This window comes from Anthonomus grandis, chromosome 15 (genome assembly GCF_022605725.1).
Source record: "Anthonomus grandis grandis chromosome 15, icAntGran1.3, whole genome shotgun sequence".
NCBI lineage: Eukaryota > Metazoa > Arthropoda > Insecta > Coleoptera > Curculionidae > Anthonomus > Anthonomus grandis.
This window is the reverse complement of record NC_065560.1, coordinates 13,886,550-13,903,843: the sequence shown is the minus strand read 5'-3', so window position 1 is coordinate 13,903,843 and position 17,294 is coordinate 13,886,550. Positions and strand designations below refer to the sequence as shown.

The window sequence follows — 17,294 nt, the reverse complement described above, 5'->3', positions numbered from 1 at the left end:
TAGAAATAAATCTAAATGTTAACATACATACATATATTATAGCACTTAAACATTACTTACCTGTTTCTTTTTCTTTTTCTACACAATATTAAACACTTTTTTTTAAACCACAGCCCGGAAACGCATGCACTTGCAAATCCAAACAAACATTTATGACCGTGTTTGGACCTATGTTGGTCGGCTAGTCGTCTGCAGCGTGGTCGGCGTCGGTCTCGTAGTCACATGACCCTCATCCATTAATCGTATTGGTTAAGTCCACAAAGTACAATGTAAATTTACATTTTTTATGTATTTTCAAATTGTAATGTGTATTTTTAAATGGTAATGCGTACTTTTACATGGTAGCATTTAGTTCTAAATGGAAGTTCACAGGAATTTTGAGAGTTATTACATAGGTTATTGTAAAAATATACTCAAAATGTATTTTTGCCATAAGCTATGGAAATATGCACTCACTGATGTGCTTATATACAGTTCTAATTATTTTTATGTAAAAATACTTTGAAATATGTGTAAAAAAATTTAAAATTACCCTATTTTTATCAGTGTAGGAAAAAAGTCTTAATTTAGCTTCAGCAATACACTCTTACAATATTTGCACCGAATTTTGACTCACTGAAATACTCTTTATAATGCATATGAAGCAAATAGTAATATTTTAAACTGTATAATTTGAGGAGGGCAAAGTTCATTTTTTAAACGAATATATGTTTAATATTATAACCAAAAAATATTTTCCTTATTAATCCTAGAAACCCTCAAAATCAATTTAGTATAAACGTTTAGTGTGGCTTAATAGGACCCTGTGTTTTATAATGGCACTTTGACCGAAAGGAGATATGTATAACTAATAATAATATCTGAAGCGCTCGAAGATTATTTGAATAATGTTAACTAGGACATACGGCAACAAACCTATTTCCAACGTTGATGTATTCTAATCGGGAGAAAGGCAATCTATCTTCATCATTTTCTTGTAACTGTTTACAGTTTAGGGGTCTAAGGTTACGGGTATCCAGATATTTTATTTTTCTGTCAGAGGTGCAGTCAAAATTTAAATTCCAGATATAAAATTATTTACCCGAATAGAAGCTGAAATATCTGATGGTCCAGACTTTGCTCCTCTGACAACAAAAGGCTACCTAGCTGGTGATATTTGAGGTGTATTAGCAACTGATGTTACGATAGCGCTTTTATTGGTAGTTTCTCTGATATTAAAGATGACCGGGAAAAAACCTACTAATTCATTTTTCTCTAATTTACAAATAATCTCTAGAACATTTAAGCATCTTAAAGTGACAATTAGGGTATAAGACCCTAATTGTGACCCTAATAACTTTTAAAAATATTTACCTTAAATGTGTATAATTTAAAATTTAGCTTTAAAAAAAACATATTTTCAGGACCGAATCGATGCCGCAGTAAAAATCTTACTGGGCCTTAAAGTCGATTATACAGGGTGGTCCATTTAACTTGAGACATCGCAATATCTCGAAAACTAAACATGTATTCAGAAAATGTTTCATGTGAAGTTTGAATGGTTTCCAGGGGGCCATAAAATGACGTCATTGATTTGACCTTGAATGGACGTCTTCAAGGTAAAATGAAGGTCAACCTCACTTTTTTGCATAGAAACCTAATTTTTTTTAATAGTGTCTAATTTAGCGTTAAAAAAACACTTTTTTGCATGCGACCTTTCCTTTTCAAGATATTAACTCTTGATTTGTTTACGAATTTTTTCCTTGACTGACATTAGAAACAGGAATAGCTTTGGTTCAGCAATTCTTCAATATTGTTGTGACAAAGCATTGTTGAACAATAATCAATGCAAGTTCTTATGATGAGAAAATTTTCTATAGTTAACAGATCTCACGTGTTTATCCCAGGTATTTCAGAGAGAGATTATTTTGGTTCACAGTATTCGTTCAGTTATCAAGTATTTGACTATTTTGTTGAGTGACTATGGAATGCCTAACAATAAATGAAAAAGTTGAAATGGTCCTTATCTATGATGAATCTGAACGGAATATTAATAGAGACTTTGAACTGTATACCATGCGACATCCTCAACGGCGACTTCCATCGCGAGCATCATTTTATCGTGTAGTGAACCACTTTATAGAAGTGTGAGAACGATAAATCGATCACAAAAGAGAAGCATTACCAGTCAAAATAATGAAATTGCCGTCTCAGTTGTTGTTGCCCATAATCCTGGAGTCAGCTCACGACCAATTTCTTGTGCTTCTGGAATGTCCAAAACAAGTGTCCTGAGAATTTTGAAATGCCGTTTCATCCGTATCACCTGTCGTTAGAGCTTCACGGGAATGATTTCCAAAATCGAGTGTTGTTTTGTGAATGGGCCCAAAATCAGTTGCATGAAAATAACAATTTTTTACTTTCTACGCGTCTTATTCACCGATAAAGCTTCATTTACAAACGATGGTGTAGTTAATCGTCATAACATGCATTATTGGGCAGTTGAAAATTCCAGGTGGTTTCAAGCCATAGAACATCAGCGGCCATGGTCTGTAAATGTCTGGTGTGGCATCATCAATGATAAAGTCATAGGACCTTATTTTATTGATGGTGTCCTTACAGGCCAAAAATACCGTAATGTCACCTGATTTGACGCCCTTAGACTTTTTTCTATGGGGTTATTTGAAGGCGATCGTATATCGCGATCCATCAACGACTCCCAAAAATATTAATCTGCGAATCACAGAGGTTTGCGGGCAGATAACTCCACAGATGCTGCACTCTGTTCATCGATCGTTTAGAAAGCGAGTCGAAAAATGTATAGAAGTGGAAGGTCAACACTTTGAACATTTATTGAAATCATTTTCTCACTTTTTTTGTTTTAATTTCTTTTATTTGAACTTTGTACGTTTTATTTTCAAGTTTTCGATTCTGTTAATAATAAAATTCTATCATAAGATACTTTGACTCCTTTTGATAGATCGTCAGATACTCCCTACAAGGGCAAATGTCATTGTCAAGGAAAAAATTCGTAAAAGAATCAAGAATTAATATATTGAAAAGGAGAGGTCGCATGTAAAAAAGTGTTAGATGAAAGTTACTTATTTTTTAACGCTAAATCAGAAACTGTTAAAAAAAATAGAGATTTCTATGCAAAAAAGTGAAATTGGCTTTCATTTGACCTTGAAGACGTTGACTCATTTTATGACCCCCTGAAAACCATTTAAACTTCACATGAAACATTTTCTGGATACATGTTTAGTTTTCGAGATATTGCGATGTCTCAAGTTAAATGGACCTACCTGTATAAAGGCAACCGGAGAACATTTCCCAGCTCCAACTAAACCAACAAGTAAGCCCAAAGAAGCCAAACCTAAAAAAGAGTGTCAAAAAAACCGGCACAAAAAGAGAAATAACCCGCTAATGTAAGTCGGGAGATATTATTTTTAATTCATTGTGCCAAATCTCCCTCTATTTTAGGCGGAAGAACTGGTATCAAAAAAACATACTCAGCTGGTATTAGAAGCCAAAAAAGAAGAGTCCTTATCGGACTGGTACTCACAAGTGATTACCAAAGGCGAGTTGATCGAATACTACGACGTTTTTGGTTGGTATATCCTCAGGCCGTGGTCGTTCGCCATCTGGAAAGTGATACGGAACTAATTCGATGCGGAAATCACGAAACTCGGTGTTAAGCAGTGTTTTTTCCCGATTTTTATGTCTAAAGCGATGCTGGAGAGAGAGAAGGATCATATTACTGATTTTTCACCCGAAGTAAGCGGGATTAAATTTTAAAAAAAAGTTTTTTATTTGAATTTGTTCACAGGTTGCATGGGTAACTAAATCCGGTGATTCCGATTTGGCGGAACCAATTGCTGTTCGTCCCGCGTCCGAAACTGTTATGTATCTTGTTTAGGCCAAGAGGATTCAGTCGTATCGTGATCTGCCCATTAGATTAAGCCACTGTTATATTAAAATAATGTTGTGGTAAGTGAATAAATTTATATTTTTGTTTTCCTATACCCAATACAATTAATTAATATTGTTTTAGAGATGGGAATTTAAGCATCCTCAACCGTTCATCAGGACCTGGGATTTTATATGGCAGCAAGGTCATTCAGTTTTCGCCACCGATACCGAAGCTTTTTAGGAAGTTACCACGATATTAGATACAGTCTCCTAGTATTCAAAATGTCAATACAACTACTTTTACGAGTGTATTTATAACAGACTTGTACGCGCAAGTTTGCGAAAATATTCTCGCCATTCCGGTGGTTCGTAAAACGGAAGAAAAAATTGCCGGTGGAAACTATAGGCTAACAGTGGAAGCGTTTATTTCCTGTAGCGATAGAGTAATTCAAGGGGCCACCTCTCACCATTTAGGTCAGAACTTTTCGAAAATGTTCAAGCTTATTTATGAAGATCTAAAGATTCAGGAGAAGAAGTATGTTTATCAGAAATCGTATGGTATTACTGCTAGGACTATAGGTAGTGTTTTCTCGGTTACTTACTAAAAGTGTATAAAGTTGCACTTTTTCAATTTATTTATGAGTCTTTAAATCAAGCTTCTATTTAAAAATTTATTTGAAATATTGAAAATGGTCCAAATCACAAAAATAGCAAATATCACAAATTTCACTTATACAGGGTGTCATTGAAATGGTGTAAAAAAATTCGGGGGGTGATAGTACTCCTAAAAATTTTAAAAAAAGTTCCTATAACTATAGGGTGGAAAATGCATATTAAGGGAGTTAGGGGCACTGAAAGGGTAAATTTAAAAAACGGTTTTTTGAAATTGTAGGCTTAAAAAACGAGATAAAATTTCGAAAAAAAATCCTCTGCCATAAATTTTGACCCAAAATCAAATGGTGATACTGAAAAATAATTTGGAAAATCGGAAAGGGTAGTTTTTGCAAGGGTAGGAGGTTAATTCGTGAATAACTTTTTTTAGGTTATTTTCTTCGCAACGTGGGTTCATTTTTTAAAAACTACATACTTTTTCCTACAAAAAAGGTACTCTTGTTGCACATCGCCCAGAACGATGGTTTTCGAGAAAATTGAAGGCAAAAAGTTTGCTCTGATGGGCTGCTAACTGGTTAAACAACATAAACTTATGAAAGTTATGGGGTTTCAAAAGTAAACAAGTAGCTATTAAATAATTAATTGAAAAATCTAAATTTCATGATTTTTAAAACATCGTATTGCTTTAAAAAAACGAAATAAACCAATTACCAAAATTCCTTATTAAATGCATACTTATTTGATTCATTAGCCTAGTTTACACCGCGAGTACCAAATATTCAATACGCGGACCCAATCCCCTATTCTCAAACTCAACGTGCGCGAGTTGACAAGTTTACACGTAAATTATTCCAAATTGTGACTTAATAGGTTTGAGAATATGTAGAGGTTTTAGTCCGCGTACTGAATATTTGGTACTCGCGGGGTAAACGTAGCTATTGAAGGTATGCGGTCTTATCACTTTATTTATTTTGCATGTACGCAAAAGAAATGTTCTGGTTCATAAATGTTTTTGTCAGTTGATTGTTGTTGAAGTGTGCGTAAACGTAAAATTTCACAAATTATGGAATACCCTGTGTGTGAACTGGCAGATATGCATTTTATTTATGGAAGAGCAAACGGAAACGGTCTAGCTTATTTGGCTAAGCGCTTGTATGTCCAAAAATATCCAAATCGCAGGGCACCTTCTCACCGGATATTTGCGAGAATTCATCAGCGCCTAAGAGACACAGGTTCATTTGGATATAGAAACCAAGACCGTGGCCGTAACTTGATGGTACGTACACCTGATGTTGAGGAGCGCATTTTAGCACATGTAGAGGAAGATCCGGGGATATCTGTAAGGAGAATTGCAGCGCGGGAAAACGTGAGTCGCCATTCTGTGTGGATGACTCTTAAGACTCAACTCCTGCATCCGTATCACATCCAAAGGGTACAAGCTCTTGCTCCGGCAGACTATCCCGCTCGAGTCATCTTCTGTCGTTGGTTATTAAGAAAACAGGTACAAGAACCCCTTTTTTTGGCAAATATTTTATGCACGGATGAAGCTGGGTTTACAAGAAATGGAATTTTCAATTACCATAATACACATCACTGGTCCGATGAGAACCCTTATGCTGTTGTGGAAAGTCGACACCAAATTCGATTCTCAGTTAATGTTTGGGCGGGAATTCTTGGCGATAGACTTATTGGACCATTTTTTCTACCCCCGAGGTTAATTTGACACCTTTTGAAAAGTCGCTTGTTATTTATAATAATAAACATTTTAGGCTAAATGGTCAAAGTTACCTTAATTTTCTAATACATGATCTACCAGCACTTTTGGAGGAAGTTCCGATAGCACAGAGGCAGATTACGTATTTTATGCATGATGGTGCACCAGCTCATTTTCCGCTAGCGGTGAGGAATCATTTAAACCAAGTTTTTGAGAGGCGTTGGATAGGACGTGGTGGTCCACAAGCTTGGCCAGCAAGATCACCAGATCTTAATCCATTAGATTTCTACTTCTGGGGCCACTTGAAAACTTTGGTTTACTCAGTGCCGATTAATACTGAAGAGCAACTACGTCAACGCATTATCGACTGTTCCAATCAAATTCGTACAACCCCAGGGATATTCCACAGGGTACGCAGATCATGGAGAAGAAGAGCAGATGTCTGCATTGAAATGAATGGTGGTCACTTTGAACATTTACTATGAATGAATTAAGAAATGCATTATTTTAATAAGGAATTTTGGTAATTGGTTTATTTCGTTTTTTAAAGCAATAAGATGTTTTAAAAATCATAAAATTTAGATTTTTCAATTAATTATTTAATAACTACGTGTTTACTTTTGAAACCCCATAACTTTCATAGGTTTATGTTGTTTAACCAGTTAGCAACCCATCAGAGCAAACTTTTTGCCTTCAATTTTCTCGAAAACCATCGTTCTGGGCGATGTGCAACAAGAGTACCTTTTTTGTAGGAAAAAGTATGTAGTTTTTAAAAAATGAACCCACGTTGCGAAAAAAATAACCTAAAAAAAGTTATTCACGAATTAACCCCCTACCCTTGCAAAAACTACCCTTTCCAATTTTCCAAATTATTTTTCAGTATCACCATTTGATTTTGGGTCAAAATTTATGGCAGAGGATTTTTTTTCGAAATTTTATCTCGTTTTTTAAGCCTACAATTTCAAAAAACCGTTTTTTAAATTTACCCTTTCAGTGCCCGTAACTCCCTTAATATGCATTTTCCGCCCTATAGTTATAGGAACTTTTTTTAAAATTTTTAGGAGTACTATCACCCCCCGAATTTTTTTACACCATTTCAATGACACCCTGTATAGGTTGGAGCAACTTAGTGATGTAAGAATGTTACTTTATAGACTGTTTAACGATAAATTAATTACGATACTTGGCTCGATTCGTTGGCCACCTAAGTCACCAGTCACCTCTCGACTTTTATTTTTGGGCACGAAATATAGAAAAGAACGAAAAGAACATAAAGCACGATATGTATAAAAGAAAAAACCGTTAATGAACTTGATAGACATATTAGACAAATAATTGGATCAATAGATTGATGCATAGGATCAATTTTGAAAGCTCCAAGACGCATGCTTAAGTATGCTCAGAAATGTATTGAATAAGATGGTGATGTTTTTTCTCATTTGTTGTAAATTAAGTAGCTTTACTTAATGTTATTTTTATATTTCAAAGCCAACTTGCCTAAAATTTTTAATATCACCATAATTTCATTGTTTTTAAGTTTAGGCTATTAGTTAATATAAATTTTTTTTATATACACCTTTAATTTGTTTTCTGTTTTACAATTTGAATCAATAGAAAAAATCTTACTAGCTTGCTTATTTAACCGACCCTGTATCCTAAATATTAACAAAAATACCAATATGTAATGCTAACCTTATCGGAGGCACCTTATATTATTTATAATGATAAATCATGAATAGTATAACTCGAGACATTTTTTTAATTTTGTCTTTTTTTTTAAGTTTAATAAAATTACTTCGGTCTATGAAAAATTTATCGGAGAAATTGTGCTTATTAATAATGATATTATGGATATATTTATTATTGATAAGCACATTTTCCATTCAATAAAAACAATTATTTTAATTCCACTTTCTATCCATTTAAAACTTAAAACTATATTGAAAAAATAGCCATTGAATGGCCTAATTCATCTTTAACAAATTAAAGTTTAAAAACTGTTCAACCAAAATATTAACGAAAAATTGTTAATTGGTTTAAAATTATCTCACTTTTATTCGTTTTATCACAATGATTATTAATAAACACATTACTTTTTACTTACACTCTATACGGTTTACTTACATAATTTGAAGCAAAACACACGAACGCAAAAATATGAATATGGATGCCTGAAATTCATTATTATCAACTACACTCAAATCAGACATTGTTGCGAAGCTTGTTCATTTTGCATTACCTTAAAATCTAACATAAAAACCATTATCATAAAACCTTAAACCTTTTTTTTTAAGGTTTAAGGTTTTCATTTTTTTCACCTGCCAACTAGGGAACCATCATGAACCCATTTAAACTTTTCGCCAAATCCGACCAACCTAGTGACTTTACGACGCCAACCAGAACATTCCATTCGCACACGGGCACACGTGACCTAGGCCATAGATCCCGCTCCTTTTTATCTTTACCAAAAGTTCATAAGAAAATACACGGGGTGGCGTCATCATCACCCGCATTTATTCACTACTCATACATTTTCACAAAAAGTAGAAAAAGAGAGAGGAAAAAAGTGCTCTACCTTTGTAAAACAAAGTACTCAAAAATTTTAAAATAAGTCTTTTGATATGATTAATAATTTCTAAAAAATGTACGTACTCAAACCGGAAATATTTTAAAACTAGTAACTTTTTGTCATTAAAAAAACAAATTAAAAAAAGTACTATAGCATGTATAAATAAACATAACGTTTAAACCTAATTTTCTGGTAACTAGAATATGTTAATTTTCCAATGTAATTAGACCTTCTATGAGTGTTAACAAATCATTTTAAATGGTTTTTTTTTGCAATAAATTATTTATACTTTGAATCAGAAAGCTTCTATATCAAAAACATTTATACAAGAAGTTCTATTAACATAAAGTAAAAATTATAATTTATTTACCTTTTCGCTCACGAAGCACCTATGCAATATTACCAATTCCAATACGCAATAATAGAGAATGGTTCATAACATATAATTAAACCACATAAGACACCAACTGTTCCCATCTTATCACCACAATTAAAAAATCATAAAACTGCATATAAAACAATAGTTCATGCTAAGCTTTATCATGAAAATAATGTGAAACAATTTCGATTAGTGTAAACGATAAGAACATTCTTGTATAACAGACATGTTGGCTAAACAAAAAGATAATCGTATGTTCTGTAATGTTTTTAATTGAAAAGATATTAGAGAAAACTGTTTGGAGATTATACACAAAACATCCACGCTTCAATTGATAGGATATAACGATTATTTATTTAAAGCACTTAAGAGCCAAAAAAAAAGGAAAGGGTATTTGAATTATGTCATGAAGATATTTCAGGGAATAATAGTACCCGTCAAACTAAAAGAAAAATGCAAGCAATTAATTAGTTATTCAATTAAAAATAAAACAGATTTATGAAAACTCTTCTTGCTAAAATGCACGTCTTCGGCTCATTAACTAACAGACTTAATATTTTGGGCGTTTTGCGAAAAATGTCTAATACACTATTGTTTTCAAGAGATGACAAGTCTAGGGTTCTAGAGGGTCATGACTGAGTTTCCTTTCTACCTTCAACGGTTGTTAAAAACCTAAAGACAGTTTCTCATCCCTATACTAAAGTGCGCTGATGCATTATCGTGCATGAACCACATTTGGTTCCTGACAAGAATTAATACCTTTTTCAGCATTAATTGTTCTTCAAAAAATTTACTGTAGTTTAGTCTTGTTGGTAGGAAAAATGGTCTTATCAAAAAAAATATATATAGCTCATACATTTACTGAACACTGTTTCTGAAAATTATTTCCACCTTTCAAATACTGTTGTTGTGAAAATTGGTGATAGCATTTCTTAACAAATTTGCGTCAACGCTAAATAAAATTAGGTTTTCAAATAAGAGATTTTGTACTAGTATTTGTAAGAAACATTGGCAAGAATTAAACATAGTAAAAAGTCACGTGGGTAAAGAGTGTAACGAAGTTACTAAATTTTCTGTAATTCTTTTATTTATCTATAGAATTACGCGGTTCTTTTTCCAACTTAAATTAATACTTTTCAAATTCATATTGACAACTAAGCTTTGCCCAGTAAAGTTAGGAAAGTTTCTATTTTGTTAATAAACGCGCGACCGCGTTAATGATTAATTTATCATCGCGTTTAATACATCAACACCGTTCGTGTCCGTACCACCACTACTGTTACTGCGTTTACTAAGTACCGCACATGTCCGTGCCCTTTATAACGCGATGCACTGACCGGCAGTCGGCAGCCCCCACAAAAAATATTGGAACCTAACAAAGACATTGAGAGGAAAATCAAAAATCTTCTTCCCCGCACTATTGGACAACAACAACACTCTGCAAAATGAAGATAATATAAAAACTCAAATTTTTGCAACATTTTTAGAATCCCAATTCTCTGAAAATCCCCACCCAAATAATTCCCCAATCCTTGAAAAAAAAACTATAAGATTTTCTAAAAAATTTTAAAAACTCTCCCCTGGATCAAAACACACAAAGACCAGTCACATTCGCTGAACTTACCGAAACAATCAAATCACTCAAAAATAAAAAAGCCCCTGGCCTAGACAATATCACAAATACAATGCTTAAAAAAGTTCCAGATAACATAATAGTAGAATTTCTACACATAATAAACTCGGTATTAATACTGGCACACTTCCCACAAAAATGGAAAGAAGCAAAAGTGATCTTAATACCCAAACCCAACAAAGACCTAAAAAACCCAGTAAACTGGAGACCAATCTCTCTATTATCCACCTTGAGCAAAATTACAGAAAGATTCATAAAAGATAGGCTACTCGACATTGTCGAAGAAAAAAACTTAATCCCTTCCACGCAATGTGGTTTTATGAACAGTTTGTCTACTGAACACCAACAGGCATTTATCATGCAAAATGTCATTGACAACTTAAATAAAAAAAAATCCACAGGCTTCATCATGCTAGATATTGAAAAAGCTTTTGACAAAGTTTGGCATGGTGGCCTGTTGGCAAAGACACATCAATTTAAAATTCCCTTAAATATGACAAAACTATTACAATCTTTCTTAAATAACAGATATTTCCACGTATCAATAAATGACACAAAATCGACCCCACGTAAAATAACAGCAGGAGTGCCACAGGGATCTCCTCTATCGCCTCTCCTTTTTAATCTGTATCAAGCCGACATTCCCCACTACTACCCCCGATCATAGTTAGCACTATACGCAGACGATACTTGCATTTTCGCAACACACAAATCACAAAATTCAATAACCAAAAACTTACAAAAACACCTAGACCAAATAAAAAACTGGACAGAAAAATGGCGAATAAAAATAAATGAAGCTAAAACGCAAGCGATAATGATTACCAGAAAACGAACTAGACCAACCGAAGAAATCAAACTAAACAACATAAAAATCCCGCGGACCAAATCAGTGAAATACCTAGGAATCCATTTGGACTCCTTAGGCAATTTCGACCACCATATCAAAAAAACAGTAGGGACTTGCATTGGCTACGCTCAAAAGCTCCACCCCCTCATAAGTAAAAAAAGTAACCTGAACGTAAAAAACAAACTCTACTATACAAACAAATCCTGAGGCCCAAACTTTTGTATGGTTCTGTAATTCTCATAAATGTGGCAAAGTCATATAAAAAGAAACTTCAAACCTTCCAAAACAAAATACTTCGCAATATAATCAATGCTCCTTGGTTTTTTAGAAATCAAGACATCCATAGAGACCTAGAAATCGAAACCATCGACGAATTCATTAAAAAAAAACGTGCTAAATTTAAACTAAAACTAGAAGACTGTCCTAACACGAAAATTAAAAAATTCCTTCTCCAAAATCGAAGAGAAAAAACATATAAAAATTTATTTTAAGTGAGTAATAAATCAAAAACAATATAAAAACTACATTTAAAAACAAAAATCAGTGCGGCCCCCAACCTTCTTCCCCCCTCACAGCTCCATACGGAGACTTTCAACTTAAAAAAAAATAGAAAGTACAAATCATACTAGCTAAAGACCTTTTAGCACTCAAAAAATAGGCAAGAGCCAGAAAGGCTAGCCAAATTAAAAGACAGTACTATAAAGAAAAAAAAGGCAGTCGGCAGAATTTATGGCTTGTGCATAGGATTGTCTTTGGGATTTAATAAAATTAGGGTTTTTTGGACAACAGAAATACTGGATTCGGGGAGAGGAGTTTCGCAAGAGCTCGAGATGTGCTCTCTACCGCATTTCCTGCATTTTGGCTTTGCAGCATAATTTTGCAGGGAATGCACCCATTCGAGGCATCTCTGGAACTGCGAAATTTGCTTATTTTTGGATGTATCTAACTGTTCAATTTTGACTCTTATACAATTAATTTCTTGTACAGTGTATATATGGGTTTGGGTGTTTGGGACAAGGAGTCTTAGGATGTTCGTGGTTATATTTCTTCTGGGCCCAGCTCTGAGCCAACCCACCTCCTCTGGATCGAACCCTTTTGCCTTTAGGTCTTCAGTAATCTCTTCAAGAGTCATACGGTTATCCAAACCCTTAGCAACCACAATCAGTTTTCTATCTCCTTCCAGGAAGTATGAATGAAATTCTACATTGTGGTCCCTAAGGGTCCTGGTGGTTTTGCGGTGATCCAGAGAGGTGCGAGGGTATAGGGCCAGTCCGAGACGGTAGTTTGTGATTTTTTCGAATGTAATCTTTTCTTGCATTAACCAAGAATGCGTACGCACCCAGTTGGTGGTGGTGCGTAGGATTACAGGTGGGATAGATTGGGTTTCCGGGCGAACAGGTTTAGAGGGTTGAGGACGAGATGTTCCAGAGTGGTTTTGTGAGGTGGGTGGATTTAAGGGGAGGGTTTTTTGTGGTGGTTTTGAAGGGGGAAAGTCTGTCTCCATTTGTTAGTTATTTTGTGTCAGGGATGTGTTTTGGAAGTGAAAAAAAAGGGTGGGATTTTGGGGTGGGTGGTTAAATTCAGTCCCGGAGGGAAAAGAAGTTAAGGGTCCCTCACACTCAGTCTCCCCACCACGCCGGGGGGAAAACCCAGCGAGGGTTGGAGAGGGGGGCAAGAGATCCCTTTGTGCGCTTACCTCTGCGCTGCGGATTTCCCTATAATCAAACGCTTTATTTTTTATTTTATTTAACAAATGCACGTTTTCCTCGGACAGCAAATTAGGTTTTATCTCAAGATTTTTTAAATTAGTGGCCAGGTTGTCCATATTATTTTTAAGGGTTAGATTTTCAAGTTTTTTTTTAATCGTTTTCGCAAGATATTGATGGCAATTCTTCCTTAAGATGGACAACCTGGTCACTTAAGTCATTATTTTGGGTGGTTAAAGTATTTATTTTGGCATTAGAGAAAGAGTTTTTTTCGGTTAACTTTTCAATATCAATTTTGAGAGAGGTATTTATTTCATTTTGTTTGTTGTTTTCATTGTTAAGGATTTCGTTGACTTCATTTTGCTGTTTTGTTTTACTCTCTATGCCCCTTAAACAGCTGCGGAGTTCAGCTATTTCATTCTTCAATTCAAAGTACTATTTTCCGTTGTTAGGAGTTGGAGGGAATGCGATTTTTTGTTAATGGGGAGAGGGACTTACCGGGTGACCTATCCCTTTTTGAACTGCTAGAGCTTGCTGAACGTTTTTTGGGTTGCTCTGGTGAGTCCCTATTTTTATTTTTTTGCTTTTGTTGGATGATGATGAAGGGTTGTTGCTAGTATGAGGGTTGTCTTCCTGAAGGGCCGGGGCCGCCAGCACCGCTAAGTCCGTTGAGTAGCAGTCCGCTGAGAACAGTCCGACCGAGAAGACCAACCAAGCGCCAGCAGTAACCGACCGAGGTAAGCCCCACAGTACCGTACATCGCTCCGCCGCCGCCAGCTTCTTCACTCTGGCGCTGTTGTCAGCATGCAAGTATAATAGGTAAGAAGGTAGGCAAATTCCTTTTTCCTATTCCTAGTGGCTACAGGATACACGGGGTTGCGTACCGGACCGTTACGGGGTAACACTGTGTATTCCTTAAAAAGTGCTAGGGGGCTACGTGTCGGACCGTTACGAGGTAGCACCCTACATTGGATATTATCCCATTATTCCCAACCCGACAACATTGCCATCTTCTACCTACATAATTAAGACCGCGTCTACCGATATTTTAAACAGAGTTGGCCAAGCTTACGAGCGACCGCATTTATTTTCCATATTAGACCGCTTAATTATCCTGTGGGTGACTTACCACTTACCATTCCGATTAATACCGACCGTTTCATGCTTTATTTTCCCTGGGCTGTATCTGATCCGTTTATTCACTGCCATAAATTACTGCACCGCTTCGACATTTTGCTTACGGACATGGGTTCTCTTCATTGCACCCCTCCTCTTCCCGCACCGTACCGTATTGAATTTGGCCGTATGTAAGGCTAATTGAGAAGTGTTAGCAAAGAGATGACGTGTTAGGTTTTGGGATGAATAAATGTGATTTTGTTACTATGTTGCCTATAGTTTTACTCACACAGAAGACCTGGATTACTTTCTCCACTGTCTAAAGGCTACCCGATAGGCCGTGGTCTCTCATCATAAAGTTAAACTTGAGGATGGCGCCCGAGATAATGGTTGGATAACCAACTGCACACTTTATAAATAACCCAGAAGATCGAGAGGGAATATAAAAAAATTAGTAGGCGCCAGTAAATACCATTACAAGAGCTTGAACCCTTTGGATACGGAAAGGATACATTATTACTTAGGATAATATTAAAGATACATTGTGTATTAACATTTTGCAGAAACATGAATTGTTGGTTGTTTGATCATTTTCCGGGTTGTCCGCAATACCGATAGTATGGAGATGGCTTCTTAAGTGCCAGTGACCGGTTAAAAGACCTGTCTTTAGCCGAATTTCGCGTCTTTTTAGGCGTAGTAGATTTTTGGTGAGACAGGCAGAGGGCCCACCTATGTGCGTTTTGGCCTGTCTCATACGAGGGGACTCAGTCCATCTTCGGTGGGTCCACTTGTCCAGCATTGTCTTCATTGACGTGACCACAACGCATTTGGGGATACCAACTATGGGTTCCGGCCCCATCGGCACATTCGCGGATCCCAGTCTGGCAAAAGAGTCCACTTCCTCATTACCTGCATGGCCTGCGTGGCCAGGTATCCAGACGAGCTGGACCCTGCATCCAACCTGTACCAGTTTTCAGGACTTTTATGCATTTTAGTACAAGCTTGGAGTTTACCTTTGCAGCCGTGATAGCCCCTGTATTAACCCTTCACTTTGACTATTAAATTATATGCTATTAAATTACAGCTTTAGTGTGAGAGCACCTTAAAACTCATGGGTTCACACCAAAAGTCCCTTGTCTAACTTAGAAAGTTAGATTATCTTTCAAAAATCAAAATAAACATAAAAGAAAAGCTTTAGTTCTGAGATACATGCAAGTAAATCTATATTAAAAGAAAAAAGTTAATAATCAACCTTATTATTTTAAAAACAAGTTATGTTGCCCTTCCTGAATATAGTGTCTATATCAAGGGTAAAATCTCATATTCTGTTGTTTGGCTAAAAGTTCGCGTGAATACTTTCGAAATAGCCCTATTTATCCAGTTTACAAGGAGATCTATACGGTCTATTTCAATAAAATAACTAATATACACCTAGTTATTGTGAAACTATTCAAAACAACAGTGTACTAGTGAAATCTAATAATGAGAGTGTAAAATAACAATGTAATTTTGAGGTTAGTTTTCAGTATAATATACTACAGTAAAGCTAATAAATGTTGATACAACTTTGGTTTACTGGTTGGGTGGTTTACTGACTGCATGGTTCACTATACATCACAAACATTGTCCAAGAGGGCTGCATGATTGAGATGAGGGTGGATCGGTTTAACAGTGAATGTCAATGTAGATGTTGTGGACGTTATTGGAGTAGATAAGTGGAGATTTCTACCTCTTATAATAGTGGATAAAAACCATACCGGGGAGAAAAAAAAACCTGAAAGTGGAAGAATACCCAGATTAAGGCATCGCCAATAGAGTAAGTAGATATAAGCATTAATCGTTAAACTTAACGGTATGCTTAAGTCTACTTATATAAAATTACATGTGTAATATGTAGAGTATCATAAACCAAGATGCCAAATGAAAATATTAGGACTTACCAAGGGAATTGGCCTTTTCTCGGGAACACAAAACTGGACACTTAAACAAAGAACCTTGAAAAAGTTGGGATTTAAATACACCATTATAATCCTGCACTATAGCAGTATGGCATTTAGTATTCACAAACTAAAATACCCAAAAGGTGAGTTTTCAACTTTTCATTGGAGTAAAACCGGTAAAATTACCAAGAAACAACATTCTTCAAAGGCTTGTTCTTCAAGACTCCTAGTGGTCAAAGATTTTCGCGCCGGAAATGGTTTTAGTAGGGATATAGGAGAATAGGCTGGGATTCTATTGGCTAGGATATGACTTCTGACATTAGTAAAATCAAAACAATTAAAAAAATTAATATTATGATTAATAATTTGAGTTTCATCATAAGGGTTGAAAATTATTGGTATCAAAAATAGAATTAATACTGAAATGATAACTGTTTATTTTGTTAACTTTAGCACCAGAATAACTTAGAAATTGTCTCTTAAAGTTCTATAATCCAGCTATGCTTTCGCTAACATTTAATTTATTTTTACATTGGATTTATTTTATTTTCTCACTCTTCATGTATCTGAAGAAAATAAACCGTAACAGATGAACAGAGGCAATCTGTCAGAAATCATATCGACTTGATACCAAAATATCAAAGCCATTACAGCAGAGCAGAAAATCCAAACAAAACCTTCCTCAACTGTGACATGACTACTGCTGAACTCTATAGGAAGATGTATATTCCATGGTGTGAGAAAAGGCATATTGTTCCTGTGACACAAAGCTTTTATCGTAAGATTTTTTGTTCTCAATATAACATAGCAGGCTATGCCCATTCCAAAATTAACAACTGGATCTGCATTCTACTGCAGGAAGATTTGGCTTTACAATCTTGGTGTGCATG

General features: G+C 35.3%; 1 protein-coding gene and 1 long non-coding RNA gene across 2 annotated transcripts in view; one reads left to right on the top strand and one right to left on the bottom strand.

Moving 5' to 3' along the window:
* Nucleotides 1-9,276, bottom strand: part of LOC126745079 (putative inorganic phosphate cotransporter) — a 55,024-nt gene extending 45,748 nt beyond the window's left edge. Inside the window, exon 1 of the mRNA XM_050452769.1 lies at nucleotides 9,151-9,276. The gene's annotated coding sequence lies outside the window, so the exon portion shown is untranslated. The remainder of the gene's footprint in view (nucleotides 1-9,150) is intronic.
* On the top strand, nucleotides 3,300-3,957 carry LOC126745081 (uncharacterized). The gene is made up of 3 exons (XR_007663426.1): nucleotides 3,300-3,401; nucleotides 3,457-3,750; nucleotides 3,803-3,957. It is a non-coding gene; the product is annotated as an uncharacterized LOC126745081 (long non-coding RNA).
* Nucleotides 9,277-17,294: the final 8,018 nt, after the last annotated feature.